A 17480-nucleotide genomic window follows, 5' to 3' on the forward strand; every position below is an offset into this window, starting at 1 on the left:
GGCAGAAAGAAGCACCATCTTTTTTACATGCTGCTTACATTTGAATCAAAAAAGCAGAAAGTGTGCACGATTTTATATTTCTAAAGCGAAGGGAGCACCAATCAAAATTGCAGCAGAAGGCTGGTTCATGGGGTAAAACCCTGTAGATTTTAACCTGCATGCAAGAGTGGAGGAGAATCTGAAAACATATGAAAATCTCGAGTCTTGTCCCCTCCGTATTCCTGGCCAGGACTTTGGAACAACGGTACAAGAAACTGACCTAGAAACGACTTCCCTGGGGTTTGGTGCTAGGCACTGAATAGGAGTGACTGGGCTCTGTGTGAATGTGCTCACTTTGTACACGAGGTGCAGAGCAGCTCTCAGCTGCCCTCAGAGAGCATGATCCTGCTCCTCTGGAAGTGGAGGGCAAACCTCCAAGCAGATTTGGGGATTTTAAGAATTGACATATACTTGAGGCTGGCTGTAGTTCACAACACTCTGCACCCAAGTATCTGAGGTGCTGCAGCACCTGTGCAGGGGGAAATTTTCCCAGTCAGTCTCCCATCTGCAGAGCAGAGGATCAATAACAGGCAACTATTTTTGGAGGTGCTCTTTGAAAACTAGTTCTGAGAAGTAATTGGTCGTAACATAAGAGTGTCTTTCCTTGTGTTTTATACTACCTGCTCGATCACTTTGGTGAAAAACTTAAAATGCTGTTAAAAAAAAAAAAAAAAAGCAGTTACTTTTAATTGTCATGCTTGAAATAGAAACTTGATTTTGATAATTACCAGCTTCTGTCACCCTAATGATGTCAAGACTTTTTGATATTCAAATTGAACTGGAGCTCTTGTAAGATCATGGCAGTGTATTTAGCGGAATAACCTGATCAGGGTGATAATCCAGGCAACCTCATTTAGGCATTGCCTTATCTCAGGCAGGTGTCCCTGGGAGAGGGTGGATGGTGGAGGGGAGGGCAAGGAAGCATCTGATATGGAAGAACTGAATTGCTTGTATCCTCTGGTGTCTCAAAAAGGAGAAGTGCAAATTTGTCCCTCGACAGGACATTTCTCTGATACCACTTGTGCAAGGAACTTGGAGAGCTCAAGAGGGTGATTCAGTCCACTGTTAGGCATCTACCTCTTTGGTTAATGAAGAGCTGCCCAGGATGCAGTATAGCATGTCCTGGTACCTCTGCTGGCTGCAGAAAGCCATGATATCCTGCCCTCACCTTCAACATCTATCCATATCAATATCACCTATATCCACTCTACACCTTCCTGAAGGGAGGTTGTGATGAGGATGGGGTCGGCCTCTTCTGCCAGATAACTAACGATAGGACTTGAGGAAATGACCACAAGTTGCGCCTAGGAAGATTTAGATTAGATGATTTCAGTCATCTGGAGGTCTCTTCAGGGAAAAAACAGTCTAATGGCTGACTAAAACTGTCCCACAACAGACATATCACTGAGAGGACAGGACTCACCTGCCCAAAACAGGCGAAATAAGGTAGATCCTAATGAAATGAGGTGCTCACAGGGCTAGATCCACCCTGGAAAGAAATGGACTGGAATACTGCCTGGGCATCAGATAAGTTTTAGACAGCATTTGTACAAACTGGATCTTGTCTATGTCATTAGAGCCATAGAAAGGACTTGACCAGAAGTAAGGGAAAGAGAATTTTCCAGTTTTTCTTTCCATAAGTTCATTAAAAGTCTGCTCATTATTGCCGGCACTGAAATGCTTATCAAGGTCTACCTCAGACTCAGCTGCATCTCCATTATGACCTGAATTACACAGTTAGTTTCTCTCTCTTACCTGGACCATGTAGAATGAAGTTATTATCTTCCTCCAATTGCAGTTTATATGATAAACTGACCTATGATTGAGACTGTGATGTGTTTAGTTCTTTCAAAATAACTAAATGTGGTTGGGAAACTATTTTCACATTTCCTTTTTCCTGTTCTCATTATGATCATATGCACATGAAAATATTAGAGAAAACAGTGTGAGTCTAAAGGTAGAAAAGTACAGACAGTAATAACATTTTCAGAAAGTACAGACTCATATGATTCCTAAATGTATTCTGCAGCTAGCTCCTAGATAGTAAATCATTACTGTTGTTATTTAGTCAGAGTCTGAATTGTGAAAAAAATTATTTCCCCCTTTGTTGTAAATAATAACTTACATTCTTTTACTTGGTGCTAAGTCTGCTTCTTTAAAAGAAAGGAGAAGAAAGGAAAAGAAAACACGTCCAGCCCTGAAGTTTTGTGTGTTTTGCTTTTGTTTTGTTTTGTTTTCTGTGTGGTTAGGAGTGGTACATAATAAATTAATGATAGGAAATTGCAGAATAGATGTATACAGGTCAAGGTCACTTTGTGCATAAATCGGTGGTCTAGAAGTTGTACATTTCATGCTATCTGGCTTATACCACTTTATTGATTTTTCACTCTGAAGAAAAAAGAGAGAGAAAGTCTTTAATAGATTTTTATATCCGCAGTCTGTTCTAAATCCGCCTTTGTTCTGATCTTCCTGATGTTCCCACACTTTCATGGCAATAACAAAGTCCTGCTAAACTGCAGTGCTGTCCTAACACAATGACTCGAAAACCAATGGCCGTTCTGAGCTCATGAAAAACATTTGCTAGAATAATCAGAGAGACTAGTATGACAATAGGTCCCTGTGAAGAGCCCACAGAGCCAAGAGGGGATGGATAGTAAAATCTCCTTTCGTCTGACTCAGAAGCAGAAGCCCAGTATCACCCGCTTTCTCCATCCTTCGGTATCCATATAAAGAGAACTGCAGTGCGGCGTAGAAGCCTGATTAACCCAGTAGAGCTTAGCAATAATGCTATATAGTGAAGTGTTTTAGATACAACTGAAAAATAATTCACGAAAAATATTCGTGAAAAAAAATAAAAGTGAGGTTGAGGTAGAAACGGGTGCCCGTGTGTGTTGGTTCCAGTTTCTGAAGGGAACAAAAACAATGCTGTTACTGACCATTGCTGCATAGGGGTAAACCTTTATACCTCTGCAGCAGTCTCTGGCTCTTGGAAGGGACAGTTAGCATCAGGGAGCTAATCCAAAATGAATGCCAGTAAGGCTGCTTGCTTATAAAGGAAAGAGAAGAGACCATCTAATGAAAATCACTAGGCAGGTTCCTTAAGGATCTGACCACCAAAGGAGGAATTGCTGTATGTTTAAATAACAGATTTCTTTGAAAAGATTTTTGGTAGTAAATGGTTAGCAGAGAGGGTGTTACCATGATCACTTGTCTGAAGAGATAGTTAGTCTTTTTATATGCCAGTGTTCAAATAGCTTTAATTTTTACTTAGCTCCTGTAAACCAAGTAAGGGCTTTATTGATATTCTGTGGGAAACTAATGACAACATTTGAATGGAAAACTACTTTTTCATGGATTGGAAAACTTTTTCTTTTAATCTCCTTTAGAGAAATGGAAATAAAGTACATCATAGATAACTAAACTTTATGAAGCTTTTTAAAAATTATTATTATTTATTATTATTTTTTTAGGAAGCTTCCAAGCATCCAGTTGAAGGTTCACCTGTTAGCTATTCATTTTTATTTTCCCCTGTTTTCTACAATATAAGCTTAATTTTTTTGACTGCTATTAAATACTTTTGTTCAAGCTTGTCAAATGGAATGATTTAATGCTGCTTGAGCTGAAGAGAAGGGAAGCATGTGAGTCTACTTTCTGACACTATTAGCAGTATCCCAGAGTCATCATAGGGCTAAAAGCCAAAAAACACATGTCCAAACACAGGGGTTCTGGAAATAGTTGAAAGTAAGAGAGAGCACCAGCTCCCCAGCCATCCCGTTGTCACATCCCAGGATGAAGGCTGAAGGAGGGGGACTGGAGGTAAGCTGGGCCACACAGTAGCCCACCAATGTCAGTGCTAGCTGCTACTGCTGCCAGTCTTCCTCCTAGGAGCAGGGAATATGAATTAGCTTGCACAGGAGCACCACTGTTAGTTGTTCTTCTGTTCCGTTTAGAGAAGGACTACTTTATTGACATTTATCTCTTTATTCAAAATAAACAACCATTAAATGCAGGAACACATGGTATATGAAGTTGACAGAATTATTAGTACATTGTCTAACATTAGCTTTTATTTTAAAAAAATATTTGAAATGATTGAATTTCAAATTTGAAATAAAATTGAAATTTAAAATTCTAGCATATGGATTCTGGATATGTTGAAATGTTGTAAGTGCAGGTTAAAACAATACTAAATGACGAATACATCAAGATGAAATAAAGCGTCCTTTGGCTAGTTTCTGGATTAGTAGGAGGTGAAGCGCTCAACAGGTGTGTGGTGTGGGAATATTCATACATATTTAGTTTATATCACACTGGGGACAAAGCCTGACGGGAGCCTTGAAGTTTATCCTGCACAGCTTGACAACGTGTGCCATCATTCAGGTTTGTTGGTGATTTGACTTTGGTGAATTCAGACTTTAAGGAGAGAACTAAAAGATTGTCTTATGTGAGGACAAATTTACCTAGCACACTGCCTGTCCAACAGCAGGAACAGCAGCAAATATTTAAGAGCATTCACAGCTAGTTTCACTTTATCTCACATTTTTTTCCTTCTATCCAGCAACTTCAGAACACCAAAGAGGACACATAATGGAGAAAATGGCCATTGGAGGAGGCCCATGAAGAGAGACATCTGCGTTGCTCCCAAAAGCTTTGGAGATACATCGGCAGAATAGAATGTTCGAGCTAAGCAAACTCACCCCTAGTTCCACTGCTGCTGGTTGGTGGATCTCCATACAGCGCTCCATAATGTGATCCAACTGTGAATGCGATAGGGTAATGTAAGATCAAGCTAACTGGTTGACAAGGACTTTATAGACTATGCTGTCTTCCTCAAATAAAATATTAACAAACTTTTCCAATCCCTAGAATCAAATCCAAACTTAGACTTACTTAAGAACTGAACATCTTTGGCTAATGGCTCACCATCCTACACAATACTCTTCTTTCAATGTCTTTACTAGTGAGATCCGTCTGTCCCATTCTGCAGACAAGTTATTTCCTACACAAAATGCCTCCAAAGTGGTTTACTCTTCCTCTTGACCTTGACCTCAAGACTGATTATGCATTTTTCATTATGCGACCCACGGCTACAATGCATAACATTATGTTGGGGTGAGTCAAGTGAATGTCTTGAGATCTTACCATACTTCTGTGAATTTCAGCCAGGCTTTGGCAGAATCTGAGCAAATTTGGATAGTCACAACATCTGAACTCAAACAAAACTGCTAGCAAAATGGTGGTGCATGTGAGCCGTCTGGGGTTAAGGTAGCAGTCTGCATAAGTCTCAGCCTTGAGAAAGTAAATTCTGTCTAAGCAGCAGCCTACATTTGTACTGTTAATTGCATTTGCTCCTGCAAATGGCCATACCTCCAAAACAAGGGCTGCAAAGAGGCATGTATTCCCAGTATTGCAAACTTGTCCTTTTCTACAGCCGACTGCTGCATTCTCACTACCTAGCATTTGCCAAGTGTCACCTCCTGTGCACTCTTGTCCCTAATACCTACCAGAAGTAGAGTTTGAGGAAAACAAGAACCCGGCCTGGACTTTATGTGTGAGGGAACTAAGTTGGATCTCTCCAAGACAGGGGCCACAAAGGGACTGACATTTATGCAGTGTGATGGTCAGGGACCATGGGATGAACTGAGGTGCTAAATTATCTGATAATATGGACACAACCTCACTTTAGGGTTTTTTTTCTTTTTTCCTTTTTTTATTTCAGAGCTATGGTATTTGAAAATCAGATACCCTCAATGCTTATTTATGCAGGTGACATTCCAGTAGAGAGTGTCATAGCCTTTTCTGGATTAAATTTTAGTGTTTTTTTTTTCTCCAAAAGAGAAATGTTACCTTCCTGCCTTCTATTTTCTCTCTTCAGCTGGTAAGGGGCTAAGTACTCAAGATAACTTTGAGAGCAACATGGTCTTAATCACTTTTTTTGGCTGATAAACAGAATGACTGTAAAAAACTCTATGTAGAGAAAAATGCCTTTGATATTGAACTGGTTTTAAGACTGATCTAACAACACTGACTTCTCTGGAGTTAGTCCAGAGTTTAATGCTAGCCCAAGCACCTTCTAAGTTAAGCCCAATAACTCTCATATCATGAGTGTTTTATTTGGAAGAAGAACCAAGTTATAGCTTTATTTTAAATGGTGTTGACTCTGCAGATTCTATGCCAGAAGCTGTAAAAGGAACTGAGTCCAATTATGCAATTTTTTAGATAGGAATTATTACTTCTGGATTACTTTCTTAAAAAAAAAAAAAGCAAAACAAAAATAACACAGCATTTTCTCTTTATGCAAGAGGTCTTAAAGGTTGACAGGATTTTGGCAAATCACTGCACCTACCTACACATTGCTTAGATGTAACCACAGTAGGCATTTTACTTCCAGTGCAAAACTACCATAAGACGAATCAGTTGGGTTGTGGTGTAGGTACTCTTCTGTATAGTTAAAAGATTTCTTCAAAGTTAATTTAAGGTGGGGAGATCAAATAGTTCTAGTATGTCTCCATGCAAAACAAAGCTTAGTGTAGTTCTGGGCTGAAAATTGGCCTTGTAAAAATGACATTGTGGAATCACCTATTTTGCTGTTTATCAGTAAAAAAATGTTGGTACATTTGTACATCAAATATTTTGATTTTTCAAATGAGAACTGCGATGACTTAAGTCAAATCTTGATGTTTCTATATTTCATCTATGTAATCACTTATAAAATTCCTACAGTGAAAATTTTGGTTAAACTCTTATACTAGAGTCTCTATTTGAGCCATGGATGTTAGGTCCTGTAACACTAGAGGTACAAGAAAATAGGTCCACTGAGTACAAAGGTACTGTTCTAAGGCTTTAATTCAAAACAGAGGCAGCATTAAAGGGGGTTCTAACTATATGTTTTTAACTTTCATGTACAAGTATAAAAATACAAGCACTAGAAATATGAAAGCTTGTTTGTTCTGCATTCTTCATCTACTCTCTCATATTACCAGACTATTTTTGCAATAGATATTGTAACTATAGCAACATTCTTTAATGGATAAATAGCATATTTGCAACTGGGTTAAGATGGCTTTTGCAGAACTAAGCTCAAGTAGAATAGTTTGTCAATTTACCTTTTCCGTATATAAACATATATGCATGTGTTGTAGGGGAAGATTTTAGGGCTTGAAGTTATTATGTACATTTTTATGTCCATAATAAGAATATCTTATTTGCTTTCAGTATTCACAGCTATATTTCTCTGATATTATAAAAAGTGTGTGCTTTACTATGAGGAAGGAGAACCAGAAAAAAATCAGCCTTCTTTATTGAGTCTTCATTTACAGAATGCTTTTGTCCTATATTTTGTCCTATTTGAAAGTCACTTTTTTTTACCAGCTTAAATAAATATGAAACAGTTTTAAATGCACATTTTTATTAGCTACTTAAATAACACAGATAACAATTGTTAAAATATTTACTTTCTGCAGATTATGCAAACTAGGTGGCTGCTTTTGTTGCCATTGAAGTTAATGGGAGTTTTGCCACAGATACCAGCGGGAACAGGATCTGGCCTTCAGGAACTCAAAAATATTATCAAAGTAAATACGTGTTCTTCTTTTTCAAATAAAACCGTGATTAAGCTACAGTTGTTTCTGTGCTGATAGCAGTCTTCAGAGGAGAATTTTTCAAGTGGTTGGTGCTGCATGAATCTAAAAACATCTGGAGTGCAAATTCTGCAGAAGTTTTTAATGGATGGACTGATACCACAATAGCAAGTGATTTCATTGCACAGCCATGGGGCAGCAGTCTCAGACCAACCTGCTGCAGAATCTGAAAGAAGGTAGAGAATATTCTTTTCAGGGATGACAGACATCATGCTGCTCCTAATAGTACTTAGATTCAAGATAATTAGTACAGAATAGTCTGCTATAGTACTAAATTATTATGTCCTAGGGGATGCATACAACTCACTAGAGGTTAGTCTTGTCACATCACCCATAATTAGTTTTCCAAAGTTGTCTTACTACTAATTGGTGCCTCTGGTGATTAGGGGTATGGTGGTAAATAAACTACTGGGTGATCCTATCCCTGTTGTTCCAAGCTGGGCAGTGAAAAGTTCAACGATTTTAAAAAGAGATTTTTATTTACCCTTAACTTCACCATCAGTGAGAATATCATATCAGATACTGAATCTAACCTACACTTTGCCATTTTCCAATGCAGATATTTCCAGATGTTACATGGAAGACGTGCATATGGACTTTTGACTGTAAATATCAGAATTTCTGTTTTCAGCCAAAGGTATGTGATTTGGTTGCAATGAAAAGCTTTCTTCACATATATCGTATCCCACACTTGTCAATGTGTTTTATGACCATCAAGTCTCCACAGAAGATGGATGAGGCTGCCCTGAAAGTGCCCGTGTTTAATCAGTCTGGCTATGACAAATTGTACCTCAGGTTCTTTTGCAGACATGTTACATACAGCATGACTAAATATTAGCCAATTTCTGTCACTGTAGGCTGTGTTACAAAGCCTGTAATTAGAAAATGCAGTGCAGTGCTAACAACTTCTAACTCAGTCTGGGAGGTAGGATAGTAGCATTGGCTTTGTGAGGAGCCAATGCTCGGTCACGCCAGTCAGGAGAACAGGTATGAGTTTGTGCTGAGTCAGTATATTCCCAGAGCAAATCAAAGCAGACATTTTCATTTTTCTTTTAGGCAGGTTCTGAGTCACAAAGAACCTACTCATCTATTTCATCTATTGTGTATCATATTGCTTGGAGGAGGATGAAAAGAAAAGAGGAAGATGAGAGGTAATTTGGAAGAGAAGAACCATATCAAAATATTTCCTCCACAAGCTTAACATATAACCCATTTCTTTGTGCTACTCTAATTGACTTAATTTCTTAAAAGATGTTAAGATATAAGAAAACGCTTTTGTGAAGAAATACTTACTGGTAGTGGAAGTGTCAGTAGGCTGTTGTGGCAGTCTTATAGATCAAAAACCTCCAATTAGGTCCTCAGTTGAGTTAACCATCCCTCACCCTTTCAGAGAGGGACAGGAATTCAAATATGCAGAGTAGATGTTGTGAAGAAGGAAAAAATCTGTTCTTTGTGTCCACAGAAGTTTGGGGGAAAAGGTATAGCCTAAAAATAAAAGAATTAGTGTATGTGATACTCATTAACACATGATATGCCTGATATTGACAAGATGATATTCTGTGATAGAATTTCTAGTCCAGCTGGTACAGACAACTGAATTGTCATAATATATCTCGTTTCTTGGGAGTTCAATTTAGTAATGCACAATATTCTGATTAAAAATTAGCACTTTGCAAAATATGTATATATGAAATGAGTGAACGAAACAGCTGGGATCACAGGACATTGGGAGAAAACATTAATGAGGAGAATTGCTTATCTCTTGCTGGTCAATTTTCAGCATAGATTCTCTGTTAAAAATTTTATGAATGACTTGGAATCAAAAAATTAAATGGCAAACTGCAGGAAAAAAAAAAAGAAAAAAAAAAAAAGAAAAAAGAAGGTGGAATAATGGCTGATTAAATCTACCTTACAACAGGTTATACAGGTACAGAACAACCTGGATTGCTTATGAGGTGGACACAGAAAAGCAGTGAGGGCTTCAATACTCTTCAAAGACTATAGAACGACAAATGGGCTAAGATCTTCATCTTCTTTGCCCTTATAAAGTTAGAAAGGAATCCAGGATTCAGTCATTATTCTTAGTCCTACAATAGGAAGAACTGTATGTTAGGTGATACTTGGCAGATGTAATGGAGTCTTCCTAGGAAAAGTGTACCTGTCTTTCATGATCTTCCTGTTTACAAATTTGCATATATGCATCACAGTGTTATAGTTACAGGTGTGCTTTTCTGCATTCAAGATACATGTTCGCAGCTCTGTGCTCCACCTTGTCATCCCTCTTTGCATTCAGGGGGTCATCCCTTTGAAAAGACACACAGACATTTTCCTATACCCTTCCCTTCTCCCTTAGCAGATCCATCTCACATAAAGGAGCCACATAGAGATGTTTATCCCCAAAATGGGTAGAGATTCCCTCTGCTTTTGGCTCAGACAATACCTTCAGTATCCCTTGAAACAGGGTATGGAAACCCAGTCTTTCCCAGGGAAGCCCAGACTCTCTGTGCCTTATCTCAAATAAGGAGCCACAGTGTAAAGTATTTGGGTTCCCTTGGAGGCAGAGGATTACTACAGTTTTGAGATTTACAAGAGACAGGAGAAAGTGGGACTGATACATGCTTCTATCCAGTCAGAGCTGCCAAGTATCCAGGGAAGCTGACAGTAGTTTAAAGTATCAATCACAAGAAATGAAAAGCCTTTACACATAAATGTGTTTATAAACTTCTATATATGCATGTATAGATGCATCTCTATATGAATGTATATAAATATGTATGCATGTATTTATCATATATATTATTTAGTAGGTCTATTTTCTTAGGTTGGTTTGGTTTCCCTTGTATTTTGGTATTCTTTCTGTAAAGCTTTTATTGTGATAGTATACACAGGATAATAATGGTTAGTGAGTCTTAAAGATTATTAAAGGAGAAAGCTTTTAAGGGATAAGAAACCCATCATAAGGATGCTTTAAATTATTGTTGATCACAGGAAATTTAAGCTGATCTCTTTATTTACATTAACCAAAAGTGAAAATACAGTGCTCTATAAAATGTGGAAGAAAATAATAAAGGAGAGAACACAGTTGGGATGTCTGCATGACAGGAAAATCATGAATAGCAGAGTGCGAGGGGGTGGGGAGAAACAGAGGAATGATGTCTGTTTTCCTTACTTAAATACCCGTAAAATAATCCAAATTAGAATCTAGGAGCTACTTCTCATGATGATAAAAAACCTCTTTCTTTTGTTGAGAAAATGATGTGCTTTTTCAGGGAAAATAATATGAGGGTGGTTAGTAAGCATTCCAGTTCCCCTTCAGCATGCAGTTATATACATTGATTATTCCTGCTAGTTTTACTAGCAGTGATGTGCATAAAACCCCATACACCACCCAGATATGCTACCCTGAAAAATGTTTTTATTACTGGCACACTGGAGAATATTCAGTGAATTCGCTTACACCTGCTCTCTTCAGTGTTGCCATCATTTTAAGGATTTTAAAATCTGTTAATATGAATCCTTTGGTCAAAGAACAAGTGCAATTGTGGTCTTCATAAACAGTCTGGACAAACAGCAAAAACAGGCCTGAAAAAAGAGAAAGGCACTCAAAGACACAATCAGTCTGGGAACCTTGCATATGCTCAGTGAATTTATTTATACATTTATTTAACAAATGGTTTTGAATATTCTCTAAAGCAAAATAATAAACAACATTTTTATCATTTTACCAAAAAAAAAAATAAAGTGAAAGAGGTTAATTTGTTGTCTTGTCCTTTTCACTCATTATCCATTTTGGACTCTTGAAATATTGCCTCCTGCAGTGCTAGTCTCATAGCTCTATCCTTCCTTCCTTCCTTCCTTCCTTTCTTTCTCTTTTTTTTCTCTTTCTTTCTTTCTCTTCCTTCCTTCCTTCCTTTTTTTCTCTCTCTCTATCTTTCTCTCTTTATCTCTCTTTCTCTCTCTCTTTCTTTCTCTCTTCCTCTCTTTCCCTCTTTCTACATTCTCTTTTTGTCCCTTTCGTGCTTTTTTGTCTCTCTTTGTCTTCCTCCACTTCTTTCTTTCTTTTTCTGTCTTTTACTGTCTCCATCTCTGTCTCTGTCTTTCTGTCTGTCTTCCTTTCTCTCTTTCTCCTATTCTCTCTTTCTCCAGAACTGACAAGCAAGCCCAATCTGTAGTGTGTTAATTGTCATGCGGGCACTGCAGTCGCTTCCCTGTTTTTCCTCCCTGTCCCTGCCATAGCTTGGTACTCCCAGCAGCCTGGTGCTACATGAATAGCTTGGCCTATGGGGACCTTTCTGTCTGGGACAGTACCATTCTGTCCAGACAGGGAGAGACAGGGGTTTTTGTTCTCTAGAAAAAAAGAAAAAGAAAAAAAAAAAGGAAAAAAAAAAAGAAAAAAAAAAGAGTAAAAAAAAAATTAATACAGCCCTTCACTTAGGATTCCTGCTCAGGAATTCTAATTCCAGCTGCATGCTCCAAAGGGGCTTGTGGCAGCGATTATTCCAGACGTAAATCATCATTCAATAGCTTCATGTTCACACATGAGTTCTGTACAGGTTTTTTTTTTTTCTTCCATATATTGCACTGTACTATTTGCTTGCAAATAATAATCTAACACCACGGTTGTGAGGAGAGATCAGAATAAAATACTTTGCTTAAAAATAATTGCTCAAAATTGATTTGAGAAACAGCTTTGAGGAATTATGAACAGCACAGCTGTTGTTAATAATAATTATTCATATATTGAATTAATGCCTGTGTGTTTTACCTATATAGAAGTACATTTTATTCATCCACTGTTCTTTTTCTCCAGGAACATTCCCATCAGCAGTTTTACAGCTATTTTATGACCATTTCCACTAGAATAGTTTTGTTTTATAGGAAGCTTGTTTGTTAAAACTAATTGTCAAAGTATGTACCCTAATTTCTGGAAAGCAAGACCCAGAGGTGGGTTAGAAATTTGTGGTTTGCTGAAGAAGAGGTTAACACAGAACTTGCCTTAAAATCTCTGCTTTTTTGCAAGGCTGGATCCAGATGTCCTAGCTCAGCGTCTTAATTATTATTATTTCTTAAGCACCTATACCTTGTTCTGTCTATATAAAATGGACTCTAAGAGCTTTATCACATGGATATTTTGCTTAATCAAAATGTTGAAGTTGCAGTTTTTTGTAACCAAGGAGGGTTAATTTCTTGAATTAAAACATTTAATCTCCATAATTATCATACATATATCCTTGACGTACTGCATGGTCTTCATTTGCCTATAATCAAATATCCATAAAACTAAAAATAAATCCTGTGCTAAGCATTTCTGCCAACCACATTTCAAAGACTAAAATCCAAAAAGCAGATAATTCTTGTGTTGCTACTTATTAAACTGAAAAAGATCGCTGTACATTGAAGAGTCCACTGGTATGTGTATATATATACATATATATATGATAAAAGAAGTAACAGGTTTCTCTGAATAGCAATGCAATGCACCACACATCTGAGAGAAAACTGTGGCTGATAAACATAGTTAGCTCACTATAGAAGCATAGTCAGGAAGGCAAACATATTTTTCATCCTCATGCAGACAGTATTTTATTAATTAAAGTGGGCTAGGCATTTTTGGAGCAGGAGGTGGTTGTCCTGTATCCCATGGCCCTTCTTCCCTCTCCTAGGGGAGGGAAGCAGTGGAGCTGCCCTGCAGTCCAATCCCACCTGTCCCTCCTATCCAAGGCTGCACCCAGCTCTCTGTTTAAGTGCTGCCTTTTCAGACACCCTCTGCTTCCCTACTGACTGGCCAACACATTTTATTAGAGCTAAGACTTCACATGGAAGCTGCAAAAATACCAACTGTTTACCTGATGGTCCAGCCAGCACTGGAGTTCAGTGAAGGCAGTGTATAAAATCCGTGAGGATCTTGGCCTTAAATGACATGCCAGAAGTCACAGAGACAGTCTGTGACAGAATAACTAGGGACATATAGATCTTCAGAGGTGAAGATCTACACCTTAATTATGGGGGAGCCCTCTTTTCCACAGGGACAATGAGTTTATTTTACCCTAAAGATTTAGCACCAAGAATAATAGTCTGCAGTGGTGCCTCGTTGCAGCCTGTCCTTTCTTCACTCTTTGTCACTGTAGATGCTGTTCTGCCTTTGACTTGTTTTAACAACTTGTGTGCAGGAAATTGATTGTTGCTGTCCTTGACTGCCTCGTTGCACTGACTGCTGGCTCCATGCACACTCAGGTATGGTCTGCAATAAACTGCATCACGCACCATTGCCAGCTGTGAGGTGAAGTCCTCACCCACACCGTGCCACAAATCTATTAATGAGATTACCAGTAAACTGAGTGGCTCTTTTTTTTTTTTTTTTTTTTTTTTTCCATGTTCAATGAGAGTGATTTGTTGTGCAGAGAGTAAAATGCAGGACAGACAGGCAGCATGTAGTCCAGCAGTTCCCCATGGGAAGAGAGTGGAAAAGTAAAATAGAGTTTAGAAAATCAAGCATGTGCACTACTACATACACAAATGATTCTTCAGAAATAAAGTTCGTAATATCATCAGATAAAGTGTACTGTTACCCACCTCTGTCCCCTCTTTCCCTAGTAAATCTGTTAGTGATTCTTGTAACTTCTAGGTTTCATGGGGGATGCCGACCATGATCCCCATAGTCACAAAGGAAAACAACTGAATCAGCTGAGTTAGGAAGAGTTCTTTGGCTGACTTACATCACAGAGCCACAGAATGGTTGAGGCTGGAAGGTACCTCTGGAGGCCATCTGGTCCAAACCCTGCTGAAGCAGGGCCACCCAGAGCAGGTTGCCCAGGACTATGTCCAGGTGGCATTTGAAGACCTCCATGGAGGGAGACCCCACAGCCTCTCTGGACAATACTCATAACCTCTCTGGGCAACCTGTTTGTGTGCTCAGTCACCCTCCACAGTAACAAAGTGTTTCCTGATATTCAAATGGCATTTCTTGTGTTTCATCTTGTGCCCATTACCTCTTATCCTGTCACTGGACACCACTGAAATAAACCTGGCTCCATCCTCTTTGCACTCTCCCTTCAGGTATTTATAGACACTGATGAGATTCTCCCTGAGTCTTCTCCTCCAGGCTAAACAGTCCCAGCTGTCTCAGCCTTTCCTTATAGGAGAGTTGCTCCCATCCCTTCATCATCTTCATGGCCCCTTGTTGGACTCTCTCCAGTAGCTCCACACTCTTTGTTTGCCTAGTGTATAGAAAAGGAGGGTAAGGGGCAACCTCATTGCTCTCTCCAATTTCCTGAGGAGGAAAGGGAGGTGCCACTCTCTTCTCCCTGGTAACTGATGACAGGATGTACAGGAATGGCATAAAGTTGTGCCAGGGGTGGTTCAGACCAGATATTAGGAGAAATTTCTTTACTGTGAGGGTAGTCAAACACTAGAACAGGCTTCCTAGAGAGGTGGTTGATGCCCCATGCCTGTCAATATTCAAGAGGCACTTGGAAAATGCCCTTAATTATATGCTTTAATTTTTGGTTAGCCCTGACGTAGTCAGGCAGTTGCATATGCTATTTGAAGCTCCCTTCCAACTGACCCAGTATTCCAGGTGTGGCTTCACCAGTGCTGAGTAGAGGGGAAAGATCACCTTCTTTGACCTACTGGCAACAGTCCTCCTAATGTAGCCCTGGAGGTTGTTGACCTTCTGTACAGCAAGGGCACATTGTTGGCTCATGTTCACCTTGGTGTCTGCAAGGATGAACACCCAGGTCTTTTTCTGGAAAGCTGCTTTCCACCTGGGTGGCCCCCACCATGTCCTGGTGCCTGGAGTTGTTTCTCCCCAGGTGCAGGACTTTGCACTTCTTCTTGAACTCCATGATGTTCCTGTCAGCCCATTTCTCCAGCCTGTTGAGGTTCCTCTGGATGGCTGCGTAATCCTCTGGTGAATCAACCACTCCCCCCAGCTTTGTGTTATCGGGGAATTTTCTGAAGGTTCACTGCCCCACCGTCAAGACCATTAATGAAGATGTTAAACAGGACTAGACCCACTATTGACCCCTGGAGTTCTCCTCTCATTACTGGCTTCCAAATATTACTGTTGTGATTGCACTCTTGACTCCTGACCAATATATTGTGCAACAGTTATGCACATTCCTATGTGAACAGAGTCTACTTGAGTTTTGATGTACTCTTTGCACACCATAGCAGTGTATAAACAGTTGTGAGGATGCAGCGTAACGTGGGCCTAAAGCATACTACACTCCAAATCCTTCTTCCCATTCCCTTATTTCCCTCTCCACAACAATCCCAGGCACCCTCATTTTATATTGGAGTTGGCTGGAGTGAATTCCAGCTGTCTGCTTTCCTTTTGTGCCTCTGGCACTGTAAAACCTCCCCCTTCCTTTTCTTTCTGTAATAGGAAGGTCTTTCACCTGACCCTGCAAAGCATCTAGTCCTTTTCCTGCCATTTCTGACCCTATCCTCTTCTTCCTGGAAGAAAACAGCACAAAGCTAATTCAAAAAGCTTGGTGGTAGGCAAAGATCCCATAAATCTTTGCAAGTAGTTAAAAGGAAATTGCAGTCTTTGAGGAAATGGCCTGGATGCTGGTTTATTCTCTTCTTTTTTGACTTTTACCTCAGGAAAAATGCACCAATGAGGAAGATGGTAACAATAATAGCATAACAAGAACTAGAATAACCTTCCTTTTACCTGAAAGAGAATATTTGCATATTCTCAAATTACTATCTTTAATTCTTTCTCCAGTTGATCTTACTATTTCTTGTGCTGTTCATGGTTATAGTAATGTTCTGATGGTACAAATGTAAAGTTGGTTTTCAGAAATAGCCAGAAAGGACAACAAATTTCATGGCCAACTTTATGAACTTCTTTCTCTCTAAACAGCCAAAGTCAAGAGTTTTCCCATGAAAGCTCCTAGACATTCTAAACAAGGAAAATTCAGAGTGCTATTCTAATTGAATATTAAATAACAGTCCTAGGTCTAATAACTACAAGTTCCTTTCAGGATCCTGCAAATTTGTTTTTCATTTGTCTTTTGATTGGAAAAATAAATAACTGTGATCTGTGGGAGTTCAAAGTAATTCTGGGTCAATTGTTTTAAAATCAACATATCTTGTTTCAATTTTGCTTTAAGTTATGGTTTTAAAAACTCAGTTTACAGCAGCGGATATTTTAGTACAAGTTTGTTTGAAAACTAGCCCAGAGACATGAATTCTCATATACAACTACAATGAAGACCCTGTAACTCTTTTGCATTCTGAAGTCCTGTCTTCTGGAGAAGACATATTCACACCTGTAAGCTTTTTGCTGTCAGCTGCAGTACCTCTTCCTAACATCAATTGAAAATAACCAGTAACACAAGAGGTTACTGACTAGTCTTACCACATTCTGCAAAGTATTGTCTGATGGCCATGGGCCAGTTTCAGTGCAACATCTGCAGATGTTGCTTCACCCCTGTAACGTGCTCACCTAATCCTGCTACATGGCAGTCTGAAGAATCTACCAGAGTCACATAGTGCCACAACAGTGTTTTCTTTCATCAAATAAAAATGCCTGCTACATGCCTACTTCCAGCTGCAATTATCAACTATTTAACAACAAATTATGGAATACAATTTAAGAGTTCAAACAGCATTCATATCCCATGCTCACAAAAAAAAAAAAAAAATCTATTTATTGCTGTGAAATAAACTCCAGAAGCTAGACATTTCAATTGCAAATGTCAAAAAACTTGCAATAAATAATAAGGAAAAACAGCAAATTTTAACAAAACACATGCAACATTCCTACTATCCTGTAATTCCATAAAGGTGTTG

The 17480-nt window shown here is 38.9% G+C and overlaps 1 long non-coding RNA gene across 1 annotated transcript; it reads right to left on the reverse strand.

Annotated features, from left to right (window-relative positions):
• Positions 1–7448: 7448 nt before the first annotated feature.
• Positions 7449–14346, reverse strand: LOC121063037. Its single transcript, XR_005815803.1, has 3 exons — positions 14253–14346; positions 8973–9164; positions 7449–7845 (listed from the first exon to the last, which is right to left on the reverse strand). It is a non-coding gene; the product is annotated as an uncharacterized LOC121063037 (long non-coding RNA).
• Positions 14347–17480: the final 3134 nt, after the last annotated feature.

Source organism: Cygnus olor, chromosome 1 (genome assembly GCF_009769625.2).
Source record: "Cygnus olor isolate bCygOlo1 chromosome 1, bCygOlo1.pri.v2, whole genome shotgun sequence".
Lineage (NCBI taxonomy): Eukaryota > Metazoa > Chordata > Aves > Anseriformes > Anatidae > Cygnus > Cygnus olor.